We start from the raw sequence: 17,475 nt of genomic DNA, 5'->3' as shown, positions 1-17,475 counted from the left end.
AGCTTGATTAGTCCTCATTAACATTGTGACCTGTGTGCAAGGACTGATTACTCCTTCTATATTCAGCATTATTTCCTTGTTTAGTGCAGATTTTTTTCTTTTTTTCTTGCAGTCTCTCTTTGTTTCATTGTCTTTGTGTTCATGTTTCTTCTTCTGTTGCGCACTCTCATAGAATCAATGTGTTGGCATGGCTATAGGTAGGCATTGTGACTATTGGGGATCAAGTCGGCAATGTGGTGACTAGGGCCCAATACCAACGTAAGAGGCAAGAGTTGTGATGCCAAAGAGGCCATGAAAAGCAGCTGACAATTAGGTAGGGTGGTTGTGGCAACCGATAGGACTTGTATTTAAGCCAACATGATACACTGGACATGTTGCAGTGCAAAGTGACAGCTTCAAAGCTCTTAGGGTGATGACCAGGATTGTTAAATAGACGACAATAGGTTGTGATAGGGTGGCGATTTAAAACAAAGTAATGCTTGTCGTTCGTGGTGAAGGTAGTTGGAAGGCCTTGAACGTGATGATTGAGGCTATGCTACAAGTTTTGAAAATGGCAAGTCACACATTGCAGAGACAATTGGGACCGATGAGATTGTTAGACAGTCTAATCTTCATAAAATGACGAAATGGTGGCGACAATGGTAATAGGGTGATGCATAGCTATCAACAATCACTTGTGAGAAAGGTGGTCGTGAGCAATGGCGATGGAGGTAAGTGACTTTTATATCACTGTTGATCCAAGTGTTCCATAATTGCGTGATTAATTGATAGAGAATGAAAGATAATGCAAGAATTAATTGATGCATAATAACTCAATTACAAAGTGAGAGGCTATGTATTAATGACCAAGAGAGAGTACAATGCTCAAGACGATCAAAATCAATAATGCCACACTTATGTGCTAGTGATGCGCAAAGTGTATTTTTATAATAAATCCTAATTGTAGATGGCTTAACCGTCATTCAAAACCCTAACCCTTGTATCACTTTGTTATAGTACAAGAGAAAAATAATTTTTATTCTTTCTATTATTTTGTATATTTAATTGTTTATTAAATTTGTTTCCTTTGCAGTTACTAGATATAAAGAAAAGTATATTAGAGCTGGCTATTAACGAGTGGTTACATGTTATGGTAGATTACCGGAGTGGGTTAAAGAAGAGATAGTACACACTTTCATCTACATGATCCAATTGGGTGCTTGTGACTAAAACTCTAGCATATCAAGGGTAAGCTTGTACATAGAAAATATTAATGTCTTGAAGTATGGGCTATATTTGCTAAAATAAACAATTACAATTAGCAAGATGATATGATTATGAAATGCTTGTATAATTGGCATGCGTAGGTTGAAAGCTTAAAATACATATATCTTTGTATAGAAAGCTAGTATGAAATGCTTACACAATGGGCATGTGTCGGTTGAAAGCTTAAAATGCACTTATCTTTGCATAGAAAACTAGTATGAAGATTTTAGTATTGTTTTTATAACGTATTATAATTGTAAATAGCTTTTACATGACACTTGTTGTTAGAATAAGAAATGAACTTAATGATTTAATTAAGCTTTATGAAGATTTTTAATTAAAATAAACTTTAATTCTAGTATCTCTAGTTCTTGACATGGTGACCATTGCACCAGCTGGTGAAAGATTTAATATTGGGGCATACGGTGGACAAGTGTGTGGGCTATGTAGTACATAGCGATGACAAATAAACAAGATGTAACATGAAATTTTCATTAAATTGAAAGTTTGTACCTTAGAATTGAGATACATTAAAATTTTATCACAATAAGCAACTCACTTAGAGCACTTAAGTTATTAAGCAAGCCTTGAGTTTAAGTTTTACCCAGTGAAGAGAACGCTTATGATTAATGACTAAGTTATTAATTAGCTCTTAATAAAATATGTGAAATAATCAAGTAGCAATTGGTTATCCATTTGGGAAGCTTATCTTAGCTATTTGGGGCTCTCTCTCTCTCTTTGGAAAAACCAAAGTTTGGAGACAACTACTCTTTTATTTCTCATTGCATAAAATTGTAGATTTTAGCCATGGAATGAGCTTGTAGCATAGATGGAGTATAGATAGTAGGCAATTTTCTTCTCTTGGCATGGGGATTCTATTGGGCAGCCTTGTAACTCCATATACAATAAGGTATGTTACTGTTTTTGAGCTAAATATTAGAAAAATGGATTATGATAATACTATGGACATATATTTTTTTCTTCTTTGAGATCTCAAGTCTAGTGCACTTTTTGGGTAATTTTGTTGCGAAGAAAGTGACATTTACACAGTTTCATCGTGAGAAACCCTTATTGTTTGTGAGAGGAACATCGTGGAACCAAATAGGAGAGTTATCTCAGTAAATGCTCCATGAAATTGGGTTCAAATGCTTACTATCATTTTTAGGGTTTGGCAGGTTAAAGTGTTCATTCGCAATTTTGAAACACTCTACAATTGGTTGGATGCTAGCAATGAAGGTGTCAAGGCACAATGCACCCGTGGATCAGTTATGTTGCAAGAAATTACTGAAATACAGTCATTTGTAATCATTTTCGAGGATATTTGAGTAATCTAAAGAATATTGAAAGCATAGTTGTCTTTGTACATAGGATGGTACTTTCCATACGGCACAGTATGTATTAGTATGATCTCATACGAAAAAATAGAGTACTTTTGGCCACACCCCCCAACATCCTCTTTTTCAAGCATTAACCTTCCACACACACAGACACATACTCTCTCTCTCTCTCTCTCTCTCTAAAAAAAAAAAGCCTCTCTCACTCTCTTATAATCAAGCCTCTTATAACCTCTTTTTCTATCAAGCCTCTCACTCACTCACTCTCTCACTCTCTCTCTCTCTCTCTCTCTCTCTCCCCCACCACCCCCCCCTCCCCTCCCCCCCCCCCCCCCAAACCCACCCAAAGCTTACACTTCTCTTATTTGTACAATAATTTATGAATGGTATATTCAGATTCTAATTCCATCTATGTATCTGTAACTTGTATGTTGTAGTGCATACTGCGCTTGAGGCATATACCATAGAGTTTTTGGCATGTTACCCTTAAGCAATCATCTTGTATACTTTAATAGCATTGCTATTTAGACTTTACACACTTATTGTTCATCTTTAGTCCAAAATACCTAAGATGATTTTTTTTTTCATGCTAATATTGTATTGTACCTTATAAAATCTTAAGATACCATTTAGTACTGTATTTTATCATACTGTACGGTATCATAACTTCCGTACTTGACAATTATGATTGAAAGGGGCGCCAAGCTTTGGGGCCAACAAGTATCAATGTGTGGTGCAGGAGCACTCAAGCTCTAGTTGGGTGTGGAGTTTTCATGCTGAATTTACTGTTAAGCTGAATTAAGTGTTTGCCAAAATGTGGTTTACCGCCCTTTCGGCTTCTAAAGGCCGGTTTCATGGTTCTGTTGTGGAGACATCACTAACTTTCTGAAGGAGGTGAGCTTGTGGTCGTCTTGAGGAGCAACCACATGCATTTGGTTTGCTGTTCGGTTACAAAAAGGTCTATACTTGCTATACAGCAAGGGGCAAACAGTAAAAGATGTCACCCAACAGTGGTAGTAGGAGCAAGGAACAAGAATCCCCACTTGAAAGGCAGTCAAGTCAACACATGGTTTTGAGTCTCCAAATACTGAAAATGCTTTAGGACAACGAGCAACAAATGTGATCAGTGAGCATGTAGCTCAATCACATGTAATCTCACAAGTCCAAGGTGCTTAGGAAGCAAATGCAATGTTTATGGCACAGCTAGCAAATGTTGTTATGAACTTGCAACAGTTAATTCAGCAACCTCAATTTGCTGAATTTATGCAGTCAGTTCCTGATGTTAAAGGGAAAAAAGTTGCTTCACATTCTAAGCAGCCAAGTGAGGCTCATGGGCAAACTTTTCAGCCAAAGATATTGCATACACGGGCACTTGTGATGCCAAATGTGGAGGGAACTTTAGTTCAGCAGCATGATCATCCATTAGGGAGTAATGTGCAGCTTATTTCTCATGGACAGCAAACAATTTCTCCACCATCTACTCATCCAAGTTATTTTGGGGGTGGATTAGTGCTTCAGGCTATGGATACCTTTGCACCCGCCAATGTTGGCATGCAAAATGCAGCTAGTTTTCAGCCACCTATGTTAGGTGTTCATTGGAACTATCATGGGGCAATGCAGCCCCAAATGCACATTGGCATGTATGGTAACATTGGTATGCAGCCAGGTGTGCAAATTGGAGTGTTTGGTCACTTGGGAGGCACTACTAGGCATATGTCAAATGCAACAATGGCATCATTGGGACCGCCATTTTTGCAGTCACCCGTGTATGATAACTTGACTCCTTTGGGTAAAGTTAAAGGCTACAAAGAAGGTGCGGCAGTAGTCAAATTTGAAACCTTTAATGGTATGTAGGATAGATTGAAGGATTTGACTTTCATTCAACAATTTGATGCAACCTACCTTGAGGGCAAAATTTTCAAGCTTTCAAAAGTGCACAAGGCAGCCACTTTTTAAAAAGGAAATGCACTTCAGCGGTGAACAACCCTTTTGATGCAAGGCAAGGCACCAACAACTTGGGTGCATTTCAAACAGGTTTTCTCTTCTCAATGGCTCATAAACATTTTGAAGTGGATGTGACAATAGCTTGGCACAAATTAGATGCCATTCATTGTGCTGATTTGGAAGAGTGCACAAACAAGTTTTGGGCAGCTTTGTTGTTAGTTAGCTCTTTTTGTGAGGTCATGATGGCTGAGCAAAATAGAGACCTAGTGTTGTGCTCTACCCAAAGAAATGAGTGACTATTGCAGCAAGACAAAAATGACCAGTATGGCACAATTGATTGAAAATGCAAATATAGCTTATGCATTGATGAAAGGACATGTCACAGGATTTAAGGGCAGCAAAGATGCTTGAAAGGACAATGCTTAAAATAAGGGCAATAAGATTGAAATTTTCGGTAGCAAGTTTAAATGCTAAAAAAAGGGTCAACATGCTGAAAATTAGTCAATTTTTTTAAAAAAAGGTAGACAAGGCAAAAGGTCATTTGCTAAGAAAGTTGCTGAAAGAAAGACATTGTATGAGGTAAACAAATGCTATGTTTGTGAACAAGAGGGGCATATAGCACGTGAATGCCCAGAACATAAGTCTAAAAACCATGTGGATGACAATAAGGATTAGAAAGGCAAGAAGCATAAAACTTTTGTTGGATTGGTATTCGATCTTGTTGGTGAGCAACCAAACATGGATGCTTTAGGGCTATGCCTCGCATGGGGCAAAGTGAGGGATTAGCTTGCTTTAGTTTTCTTTGATGTAGGAGCTTGTGGAAAATGAAACATGTATTGATAATTGTACATTGGTAGTACATGGAGTAACAGTTGTGTGCTTGGTTACTTGGAAACATGTATGAATAATTGTACATTGATATGAAAATACACGTAGTAATGGTAGTATGCTTGGTTGTTGGAAAACATATATTGGTCTTTTAGTATGCCGTGTTGGATCTTAACTACATGCAATCGGGATCACTTGCAATGTTTCAAGAGGGGGGTATGCCACTAGAATGAATGAACTTAATGATTTAATTAAAATTCATGAATATTTTTAATTAAAATGAACTTTGATTTTGGTATCCCTAGCTATTGGTATGGTGACCATTGCACTGACAGTGAAGGATTTGACATTGGGGCATACGGTGGATAAGTGTGCGAGGCATGTGGTACATGGCTAGGGCTAATGAAACTAACATTCCTTCTCGAAGAGGGTGGTAATTCTCTGATCAAGCGCTTAATTACAACAATCAACAAATAGCATTCCTTCTCAGAGAGGGTGGTAATTCTCTGATCAAGTGCTTAATTACAACAATCAGCAGATGCACGAAAATGAAATGCACACTTAACATACAAAATTCTTAGACAATGGACACCCTATTGGCACCAAAAGTGGGGCCCCTTTCGGTATTTCTTTATCTTCAATTGCTAATGGATTGATTATACAAGCTGAGATTCCACAATCTCCTTGGCTAATCGAAAATCCCCTTGCTGGTCCAAGAATCAACAAACAAACTGGGCAAATTTTCCCTTGTTTTTCACCCATGACTTGCTCTAATTGGACCCCAATTGGCCAAATGCTAGCCTGGTATGTGGCTGGTTTCAGTGTATGATGCCTTCTCTTGTTTGTAGGGGTTCTAAGGTGGTTGCTAAACCCTAATTACTGCTGTAAATTAGGGTTTACAACAGAAATCCTCTTTATTGTCCACCAAAATCTAGCTGAGATCTGCTCCAAATGGCTGAGATAAGTTGAGATCTCCTAAGAATGGGCTGGAGGAAGTAAGAGAATGCTAGAGAGAGAAAATTTAGAGATCCTACCCAGGGAAACCCCTAAATCTACTTGCAACTTGCTCCAATTAGCATTTATTGCTATTCTTGCTACCTGGCACCCTCCAATTTGCAATCGTTGCATTAAATCTGTTGCTAGCAGCTTTTGGTACTTCAATTGTTGTCATCAGGTGTTCTTGGCCTCTTGGCTACTGTCTACTACCTCCAATGGCTGAGAACAGGTTTGAAATTTGACCAATGACTCCTTCCCCTCTCTCTCCCATGCTGAAAACTGATTTGAATGCCCTCCAACAGCTCAAAATACATTTTCTCAGTTTCCATGGTTATTTGTGCCAAGTGGCAACCTTCTAAACCCATTTTCTAGCATTATACAACCATCAAATAAATTTCAACCCTTTTGACCTTGCCCAAAATCAAATATGTCCATCCATAATTATTTGGCTAGGCCATTTGCAACTTTGAGTGCTCCTCAACCTTTGTTGACCCTTAGATTGGTATTAATTAATAATTAATGCTAGTGCCTAGTGTCACAAGTGACACTTATTGGCCAAACAATTGTCCTAGGGTCAAAATTGACACCAACTTACCACCAAAGCCTATCTGGCATAATTTATCAGAACTTTTCCCTTTGACACCCACTGCATCCTCAGGGTCCTTGGCATGTTACCATGAAATGATTGCCATGCGCATCACATGTGCTAAACACCTTGTGCATTTGATTAGTAACTTAATCAAATATTAGTAGCAAGGTTAAAGCGGCTCAAAATTTCACGTGCCCATGATAGACCTCCTCCTTGAAATCTCTACAATCATCCTCAATCACATTGTATTGTACCAAAGGAAAACTCTATTGCAATGGAATTTCCACAAGGCATCACAGTCACAACATTGGCCGTTGCTGTCTAACCATGCCATATGCCCCAAACCTGCTGAAGATCTCCAGCTGGCATAAACATCAGATAAAACTAAGAAATAGTTTAGAATTGTTGCTAGAAACCCATTGGATGCATCCATAACTCATGTTTCTCAAGTGTTCCGAGTTCACAACCATAGTAAAGCATCTTCTCAACATAAACCATGGTTGAAACTGTCCATGGCATTTATTAACATGCTGCTGTCCATGGAACTAGCTGTAAACCATTGAAAACTGAGCATGAATTGATCATGTACTGATTTGAGAACTGATCACAAATTGCTGCAAATGTGACTCCAAACTGATCACAAGTTGATTGCAAAATTTGATCAAAAGTTGATGCAAAAAACTGTCCCAAAAGTGACCATAAACGGTTCTCAAATTCGCCAAAAACTGAGTTAAAACTAATCAGAAATTTACCTCAAAATTGAGGCAAAAATTGTTGGTAGGATTGTTAGCTCATGTGTGTGTTTGTGCATGGCAATTGGATTGGGCACATTTGTGTATCTTTAGGCATTTTATGGACTTGGCATTTTATGCCAATTGGCCAGCATTTAATGCTTGCTAACCAGCTGCTGCATATGGCATATTTTGTGCATATTTATTGGGCTCCTCCTCCTCATCCACACTAACTTAATGTCTAAAGACACTAGGTACACACACTACATTGACACTTGTATGTGTCCACATCACACGAAATACATTGGGCATTGCCTAGGATTACCAAATTCCATAGTTACCTGGAACAGGGAACGGGAACGGGAACGAGAACGGGAACGGGACCCCCTGGAACGGGGGGAACGTCCAAGGTCGGGGAACGGGAACGGGGGGAACGGCACATGTCTTAAGTGCCCCAAATATGCTCTGCATGACCCAAACTGCCCCAAAGAATGTCCCTCTAATTGCCCCAATACCCGTCAATGCATGAAATTGACCCAAATGTCCCAACATTGACTCGATTACCCCCATAGCTCCAAATTGCCTTGAATTGCCCCAATTATCTCAATTTCCCTTGAAATTAGACAATATAAATGGATGAATACCTTGGAATTGAGGATCGGCTGAAATTTGATTCTGATTTGCAAGAGTTGATAATGCATCAAATTTGAACTTTGCATAGACTCCTAATTAGATTGTGGGTTGTCTTGACACTTTGAATCTTCAACCCGAGAGAGAGAGAGAGAGAGAGAGAGAGAGAGAGAGAGAGAGAGAGAGAGAGAGATTAGTGTGTGCACATTAAACAATGGAGATGGGTGAATATGTGGTAGGACTATGACCCAAGTTAAAAAAAAAAAAACAAGAAAAAACGTCAATTTTCAGTAAACAGGCCTGGAACGGCCGTTCCAAACAGGGAACGGTAGGGAACGGCAGGGAACGTTCCCTGGCCGTTTCACCTCCTTGGAGGGTTTGGAACGTGTTAGGCCGTTCCTACAGGCTGGAACAGCCGTTCCCTGTTTCTATGCCAAATTCTAATATCCCCATGCAATGCCAATGTCATGAGTATGAGGATGATCAACCACCAAAGGGTAACAAGTTTAAGGACTTTCGTAAAGCCTCAAACTTTTCACGTGGTAATACTTTGGTGAAAATGCTTGCAACATTTTTCTGCATGGGTACACACATCAAGTAGATCTCTCCTACGTAACATCTTTCTCTGATAGCATGGTTATGCACCCTCAATGTGTTTTGTGTGAACATGAAATACAGGATTACATGCTACTGCAATAGGACTTTGACTATCAGAAAGGATGGGTGCAGGTCCCTCCAATGGTAATTGTAGATCAACCAATAATGTACGCAACCAATCACATTCCACTGTTGGTATGAAGGCTGCCCTATATTGAGCCTCACAAGATGAGGTAGCCACTATAGGTTGTTTCTTGCTTAGCCATGAAATGCATGAATGGCCTAGAAAGAATCAGCGTCCACAAGTAGATTACCTAGTATCTGCATCACCAACTCAATCTAAATCACTGTAAGCCTATTAGTATAAGTCTTCCCCCCCCGAAAATAATAATGAATGTGATTGAGTACCTTCCAAGTATTTGAAGATCTGCTTAACAACTTGCTAATGTGTGGTCTGTGGGCTGTGCATGCATTTGCCCACTTGAGAGATTGCATATTGAATGTTAAGATGTGTGTTGTAAAGGTAAATAAGGTAGCCAATAGCCTGGTTGTAAATTGCAATATCATGCATCTCTTCACCATCATGCATTAGATAGCTTTAAGTTTGGCTCCATAGGAGTGCACATAGGTTTGCAATCTTGCATATTAAACCTATGTAACAGTTTATCCACATATTGTGACTGTGACATGATGAAACCATGCGGATTTTGGGTAAATTGAATCCCCAAATAATTAGTGTAGACAGCCCATGTGTGATATAGTGAATGCATATTTTAAATCAGCCTTAAAATCTGTAATTTTTCCTCCATACGTCTAGTGAGCAGCATGTCATCCACATAAAGAATGATAGTTAGCAAGTCCCCCCTTCATTCTTAATGTATAGAGTGGGAGCAATTCGACCACTTTTGAACCCTTTGCTGGCCAAATATGTATCAATTTTTGAGTACCATGTGCGAGGAGCTTGTTTAAGACCATAAAGAGCTTAATGCAGCTTGCATACTATGTGCTCTTTACCTTTAATCTCAAACCTTGGAGGTTGGGACACATAAACATCCTCACGCAAATCCCATTCAAGAGTGTTGTTTTAATCTGAAGAAATACCAAACAGGGCACCTAGCTTTGGGGCCAACAAGTGTCAATGTATGGTATAGGAACACTCTAGCTCCAATTGTGTGTGGAGTTTTCTTGCTGAATTTATTGTTAAGCTGAATTAAGTGTTTGCGAAAATGTGGTTTACTGCCCTTTGGGCTTCCAAAGGCTGGTTTCATACACCCATATTGGGGGCCCCTAAATTTGATACTACTACAAATGCCCCAAACAATGTAGTGTGCTCAACAATTATAATACTTGTTTGTTTTCAAGACTTAATATTTCAAGAAATGAAGAATTGCCATCCAATTTGTGTGCTGTTGGGGGGTTGAGGAGAATTGGAATATGCACTTCTTGGGCAAGCATACCAAAGTGGGGCTACCATAGATGGCCGGGAGGTAGAAGTAGTAGAAGCTTCATCAAAATAGATGCCATGGGTGAAAACTCAGAAACACCTGGACAGAGTTGCGGAATGGCTGTTCACCGTAAGGCAGGAGTACTCAGGCTGCAACAGGTGGTTGTCCACCAAAATACAGCTGGTCCAGGAATGGCTGTTCACCGTAAGGCAGGAGTACTCAGGCTGCAACAGGTGGTTGTCCACCAAAATACAGCTGCATTGTTGCCCTTTGAGGATGAAAACACATGAACCAGGACCACCAGCAGTGCTAGGCTGAAACTCAGCTGAATGAGGGGCATTTGGCTGAAAAAGGAGGCATTGCTGGCTGGGATGCGGCGGTAGGATGCAAAGCAGCAGCAAATGCAGCTGTCTGAGGCTGGGGCTGTGGGAAACATCTGGGAATTGATGCCAAACAGGTTGCCTAGGCTGGGTGATGTGCTCCAAGGGCTGGTGATGACTGATGCAGGCTGGCAACACAAAGACTGCACAGAAAATGCAGCAAACAACACTCAGAAATCAGCAACTGTTTCAAAGCATGGCAATAATGCCATGTCAAAATGTGAGTGGAAGTAGGAACTAATAAACTGAAGTTTTAAGAGAGATACACCAAAGAGGAAGATGAAGGTGGTGAGGAAAACCGGCATTGACGGTGAATGCAACTGATATAGCAAAGCCCTTGCATGTGTCACAGGATGAGATTGTAGTGAGGGCGTGGAGAAGAAATTAAAGATGGGAGAGTATGCTTTACTAAGTGAAGTTGCCTAGCTAACAAGCTATTCTAATATAGGCCCATGACCTAAAACAATTGCACAAAGCATGCTCGAGGACTAAATATCATGGGTGGGTCCAAAAGAAAGACAATGACTTCAGAATGGACTAAGTTGATCAAAATGATCTAAATGACCATGATGAACATAGTTCCTGATGTCCCTCACTGATTCACTGTACGTACTAGGGCTCACAACTATGAGATGACCATGATCACTAACATTTGTTACCTGTTGTTCCCTTCCTAGATGCGTTTGTATCCCCTCAACTCATTATGGTTCTTGTTTCTTGGTTTGTCGCTAAGTGGATGTGTTGAGATCTCACCGACTGTTTATTCAGGTCTTTTTTGCCTCATGTATGCGTTCTCAGTTTTTGCCCATTTGTCATATTGGTCCAACTTGCATTTATGGTTGGATAAGATTAGGTCTGGCAGGTTTCAGTGTGTGCATCTATTTATAGGCAATGCACTATGTACACACTTCATTTTGTTGAAGGATGCACTAACTAAGGATGAGAGAGAAACGGGAGAGTGAGAGTAGACACTATGAGCTGAAACGATGTACTTGCTAAATTGAAAGTGATCGATGAAAGTACAACCCTCAGGTCTAAGGTAGGCCAACCCCTTAACTCAATTGAAGTTAACTACGTCTAGAACTAACTCTAAACGTGATGATGCAACTTATTAACTTAGTTGAGTTCACATTGCAAACTAACTGACCAAAACATTGGGCACTATGTGAAACTAGCATTCCTTCACATTGCAAACTGACAAACTAAAACATTGGGCATTGTATGAAACTAGCCTTCCTCCTCAAGATAGGGTGGTAAATAACTTGATTAAGCACTAATTACAATAAGTATAAATTTCACATAAACTAAAAATGTATACTTTATCACTTTAATCTTGGACATTGGACATTGTGTTGGCCCCAAAATTGGCACCCCTTGCGGTATTTATCTTATATTGCAAATGGAAGGAGTATATTTGGGACCCTCTAATCTCCTTCACTAATCCAAGTGTTTCTTGTTGTCGAAACTGACCAGGAAACCTTCAAACCAATTTGCCTTTTGGTTTGCTTAGGAATTGACATTCACCTTGCTCCTTGAAAGACAAATTCATCCCCAAATCTGATATTGATTGGTTGGCCTCTTGAATCTCCTTGAAATTCATCAATTTCAGTTGCTAGAATTCAAGTCCTAGGTTCTCAATTTTGAGCATGCATCTTGAAGCAGTTGTCAAAACCCTAATTTCTGTTGTAAATTAGGGTTTACAATAGAGATTGATTGGAATCAGTTCCTTTGATGGCTCAAACTATTGGAAAATGATGAGATAACTTGGGAAATGGTTGGGGAATGAGAGAGAAGGCTGTAGAGAGAGAAATTTCAGAGTTTAATTGCGAGAAATGCTGAAAAGCTCTTGCAACCATGGTTTTCAGCTTTTCAGCTTTTCAATGGTGACATTAGAGACTAGGCATTGATTACTTCCAATGGTTGCAAGAGCTTTTCAGCATTGCCTTGACTAATTTATTGGTCACTAATGTCAATGGTGAAAAGCTCTTACAACCATGGAAGCCTACACCTTCAGCTTAGGACCACGAGAAAGATTGCTGCCCCATTCTATATGCTGTCATCTATACTAGAAAGACCTTGGGTTGTTGTTACCTACTCTTGGAGGGCTCCAAATTGCTATTACGTGTTGTAGGACTGATCCTTGGTGGTTGCAAATCACATTAGCAGCCTTCCCTTGCTCTCTAATAGCCTTATTCTCTCTCACAATGGCTGGGTTCTTAGTGATTGCAAATCACATTAGTAGCCTCCCCTTGCTCTCTAATAGCCTTTTTCTCTCTCACAACAACTAGAATAGGCTGCACCATCCAGGTAGTAGCCTTCTAATTTCATTATTGAGCATTATTCAGCTCATTAAATTAATTATTAGAATATTAATTTTGAAAGTTAATTTAAGAATTATTATATTGCGAAAAAAAATAATTTCACTAGCTAATAATTAAATTGTCTAGGCCAATTTTTCTTCAAAATATTCTTGAGCAATTATTAATCCTTAGACCGGCATTAATCAAGTAATCAATGCCTAGTCTCTAATGTCACCATTGACATTAGTGGCCAATAAATTAGTCAAGGCAAAAATCTGACATCGAGTACTAGCTAGTATATATCACTCATAACTTATTACAACTTTTGCCTTTGACACTCGTTGCATCCTCCGCGTTCTTTTCTTGTTATCATGAAATAAGTGCTATGTGCATCACATGTGCTAAATAACCTTGCGCATTTGATTGATAACTTAATCAAATGTTATCAGCAAGATTAAAGTATCTTAAAATTTCACATCCCTGTGATAGATCTCTCCCTAGAAATCCTTGCAATCGTATTGGATTGTATTTCATTGTGCCAAAGAAAAAGCATACTGCATTGGAATTTCCATAAGGCATCATAGTTATAACATTGACCACTATTTTTTAACCATGTTATATGTCCCAAACCTTGTTGAACATTTCCAGCTAATATAAACATGACACAAATTTGAAGAATAGTGGAGAATTGTTGCTTGAAACTCATTGGATATATCCATAACTAATGTTTCTCAACTGTTTTAACTTCAGAATCATAGTAAAGTATATTCTCAGTATAAACCATAGCTAAAACTATCAATAGCATTTACTAACATATTGCTGTTCATGGAAGGAGCTATAAACCATTGAAAATTAAGCATAATCAGATCACTTTCTAATTTGATAACTAATCACAAAGTGATTGCAAAAGTATAGCCTTGGAGCCATGGTAACAACCATAATCATCTACATACATCCCACAGTGACTAGTATACTGAGGAATGACCTCGTGGCAAACATACTATTAGTACAATATCTTGGATGTATACTGAATACATCCGAAATCCACTACATATGAGAGTTATACACAATTGGAGGAGTACAAGTGCTACTTTTCCCTTGAGCATCAAGCAATGCTCTAAACCCATGCAATGTTGAACCTGATTGAGCCCAAACTGAAGTCGGCTATAATTGAATTGAAAGGCATCTAGATAAAATTGCAACAACTGAGGATGGTTTGCCTTGCAAGTCATCCTCTTTCATTCACTTTGCATCTATTGGTGAAACAATACTGAAACTTTACTAAGAAGCACATGGGAACTTTACTTGCCTCGAAACCTCTACCAGGTTGTAGGCATTTCTTCCCTTAAGCATTGCAATGCTTTATTCTTTTACATTGCTGCAATTTCAACTTAACTATATGCAACATTGCATCTAGTTGACTAGTCCCTCATGTGTACCTGACATGTTAGGAGCACCAAATGCATAAGGAAACATTCTTGTTTGCATACTTTGAACCATTGCAATGTGACTATGCATGGGAATTTGCATACTATCAGCCATACTAAGATACATTTTTCCATACATTGCATGTATTATTAGTTGCATTTTTCCTCATAACCAACACCATATGTAGCATTTGCATAACCAAAATTAATACCATGAGTCTTAAACACCCTGGACTGCATATATGTATTGCAAACTTGTCACTTTGTATCCAAGCATCATGCCAACATTGTCATACATGGGGGTATATATATTACCAGCCATACCGAGATACATTCGGCCTTGCACACCATGCATTGGTTGCTGCATACCATAAGGAGTTGTACCATATATCTGTGTATGTGGTTCTAAGCCCACCATAGCATGGAAACTAGTGCCACTACTAAAGTACTATGAAGGCCTAGAAAGACCCACATTTTGGTCTAAATCAACATTATCAGCTTGTTGTCCATGTTGCACGCCTTGTCCAAGATCAAGCATTTCATTTTTCCCAACACTTTGTGAATTTTCAGATTGGGAGGCATCATCCTTGCTTGATTCCATCTCACTATCTGAAAAAATTGTTGCTGTAATGCTAAGCTGAATACAATTTCAGCAATAGAGTAAAGCTTCTGACGTTCAATGAGGGCCCACCAATTCAAGGAAATTGATAGTATCCCAGCAATGGAACCATGAAACCAGCCTTCCTTCTCGGATAGGGTGGTAAATACTTGATTAAGCACTAATTACAACAAGCATAAAATTCATTATTCACATAAAGTGAAAATGTACACTTAACTTTAGTCTTGGACATTGGACACCTTGTTGGTCCTAAAATTGGTGCCCCTTGCGGTATTTCTTTATCTTATATTGCAAATGGAAGGAGTACAAGTGAGATTCTCTAATCTTCTTTGCTAATCCAAGTGTCTCTTGTTGTCAAAACATACTAGCAAGCTTTCAAATCAATTTGTCCCTTGGTTTGCTTAGGGATTGGCTTTTACCCTACTGCTTGAAAGACAAATTCAGCTCTAAAATTGATATTGACTGGCTGGCCTCTTGAATCTCCGTGAAATTCCTCAAATTTAGTTGTTGGAATTCAAGTCCTAGATTCTTAATTTTGAGCACATATCCCAATTGCAGTTGTCAAAACTCTAATTTTTGTTGTAAATTAGGGTTTACAACAGATATTGATTGAAATCTCTTTCTCTAATGGCTCAAATTATTGGAAAATGTTGAGATAACTTGAGAAATGGTTGGGGAATGAGGGAGAATACTGTAGAGAGAGAAATTTTAGAGTTTCATAGCAAGAAATGTTTAAAGACTATTGCTGTCCTACCTAAACGGCCATGGAAGCTGTCACTTGCAGCTTAAGATCACTAGAAAGATTGTTGCCTCATTCTATATGCTGTCATTTGCACCAAAAGGACCTTGCATTGTTGCCACTTGCTCTTGGAGGGCTCCAAAGTGCTGTCACGTGCTGTAGAATTGATCCTTGGTGGTTGCAAATTATATCAATAGTCTCCCCTTGCTCTCTAATAGTCTTCTTTTATCTCACAATGGTTGAAATAGACTCCTTCAGTCCCTAAATATAGATTTTTCACTTGCATTGGTAAGTTTTGCTAAGTGGTAACCTTATAGTTTCATTTTTCAGCAATATCCAGCTTATTAAATTAAATTTCAGAATATTAATTTTAAAAATTAATTTAGTAATTATTCTTTTGCTCAAAAAATTAATTTCACTAGCCAATAATTAAATTGGTTAGGCTAATTTGTCTTCCAAGTATTTGTGAGGAGTTCTTAACCCTTAGACCGGCATTAATTGAGTAATCAATGCCTAGTCTCTAATGTTACCACTGATATTAGTGGCCAATAAATTGGTCTAGGTCAAAATTTGATACCAGGTACCACCTAGTGCCTAAGGTATAACTTATTATAACTTTTGCCTTTGACACCCATTGCATCCTTGGGGTCCTTGGCCTGTTACCATGAAATAACTGCCATGTGCATCACATGTGCTAAACAACCTTGCACATTTGATTAGTAACCTAATCAAATGTTATTAACAATATTAAAACATTTTAAAATTTTATGTTCTTGTGACACTGTCCATAGAATTGGCGAATTCTAACACCCCCTTGTAGTGCCAATTTGATGGAAGTACAAGAAGATTAATTACGAAGCGGTAGCAAGTTTAAGGACTTTCAAATAGCCTGAAACTTTTCACGAGGTAGTGCTTTGGTAAAATATTAGCAACATTTTCTTGTGTAGAAACATACATCAAATCGATCTCCCTTGCATAGCATCTCTCTCTAACATAATGGTAATGTACCTGAATGTTTTTGTGCGAGCATGAGACATAGGATTTCGGACCATTGCAATAGCACTTTGACTGTTAGAAAGGATGGGTGTAGAACTCTCCAATGAAATCTATAGTTTAGCCAATAGTCTACACAGCCATACACATTCCACCGTTACTGTGAAGGGTGCCTTGTACTTAGTCTCATAAGATGAGGTAGCCATTGTAGATTGTTTCTTACTTAGCTATGAAATTCATGAGCAGCCTAGAAAGAACCGGTGTCTACTAGTAGATTGCCTAGTGTCTAAATCACTAGCGCAATTTAAATCACTGTAAGCCCGTAAGTGCAAGTCTTCCCCTTGGAAAATAATAAAGCATATGATTGAGTGCCTTGCAAATATTTGAAGATCCATTTGAAAGCGTACCAGTGTATTGTCCCTGGGTTGTGCATAAACTATACTCACCTATGATATTGCAAATTGTATGTCAGGACGTGTGTTGCAAAGGTAAATAAGATAGGTAATAGCTTGGTTATAAATTGCAACATCAGACATCTCTTTACCATCATGCTTGGATAGCTTGAGCCTTGGCTCGATAGGAGTGTATATAGGTTTGCAATGCAAACCTTGCATATTAAACCTATGCAAAAGCTTATCCACATATTGTGATTGTGATATGATAATGCCATGCTGATTT

General features: G+C 38.7%; 1 protein-coding gene across 4 annotated transcripts in view; it reads left to right on the top strand.

The window, feature by feature from the left end:
- Window positions 1-17,475, top strand: part of LOC148032720 (uncharacterized) — a 34,594-nt gene that overhangs the window by 12,579 nt on the left and 4,540 nt on the right. The window contains exon 2 of one of the 4 annotated variants that reach the window (XM_087683360.1): window positions 1,137-1,227. The exons of 2 other annotated variants lie outside the window; for them this stretch is intronic. The gene's annotated coding sequence lies outside the window, so the exon portion shown is untranslated. Of the gene's footprint in view, window positions 1-1,072; window positions 1,228-17,475 lie in introns of all 4 variants that reach the window. One more of the 4 variants, XM_087683361.1, reaches the window with a different exon arrangement.

This window comes from Lygodium microphyllum, chromosome 8, assembly GCF_053477565.2.
Source record: "Lygodium microphyllum isolate KBCC chromosome 8, Lygodium_microphyllum_v1.1.10, whole genome shotgun sequence".
In the NCBI taxonomy this organism is placed as follows: Eukaryota; Viridiplantae; Streptophyta; class Polypodiopsida; order Schizaeales; family Lygodiaceae; genus Lygodium; species Lygodium microphyllum.
This window is presented reverse-complemented; position numbering and strand designations above follow the sequence as displayed.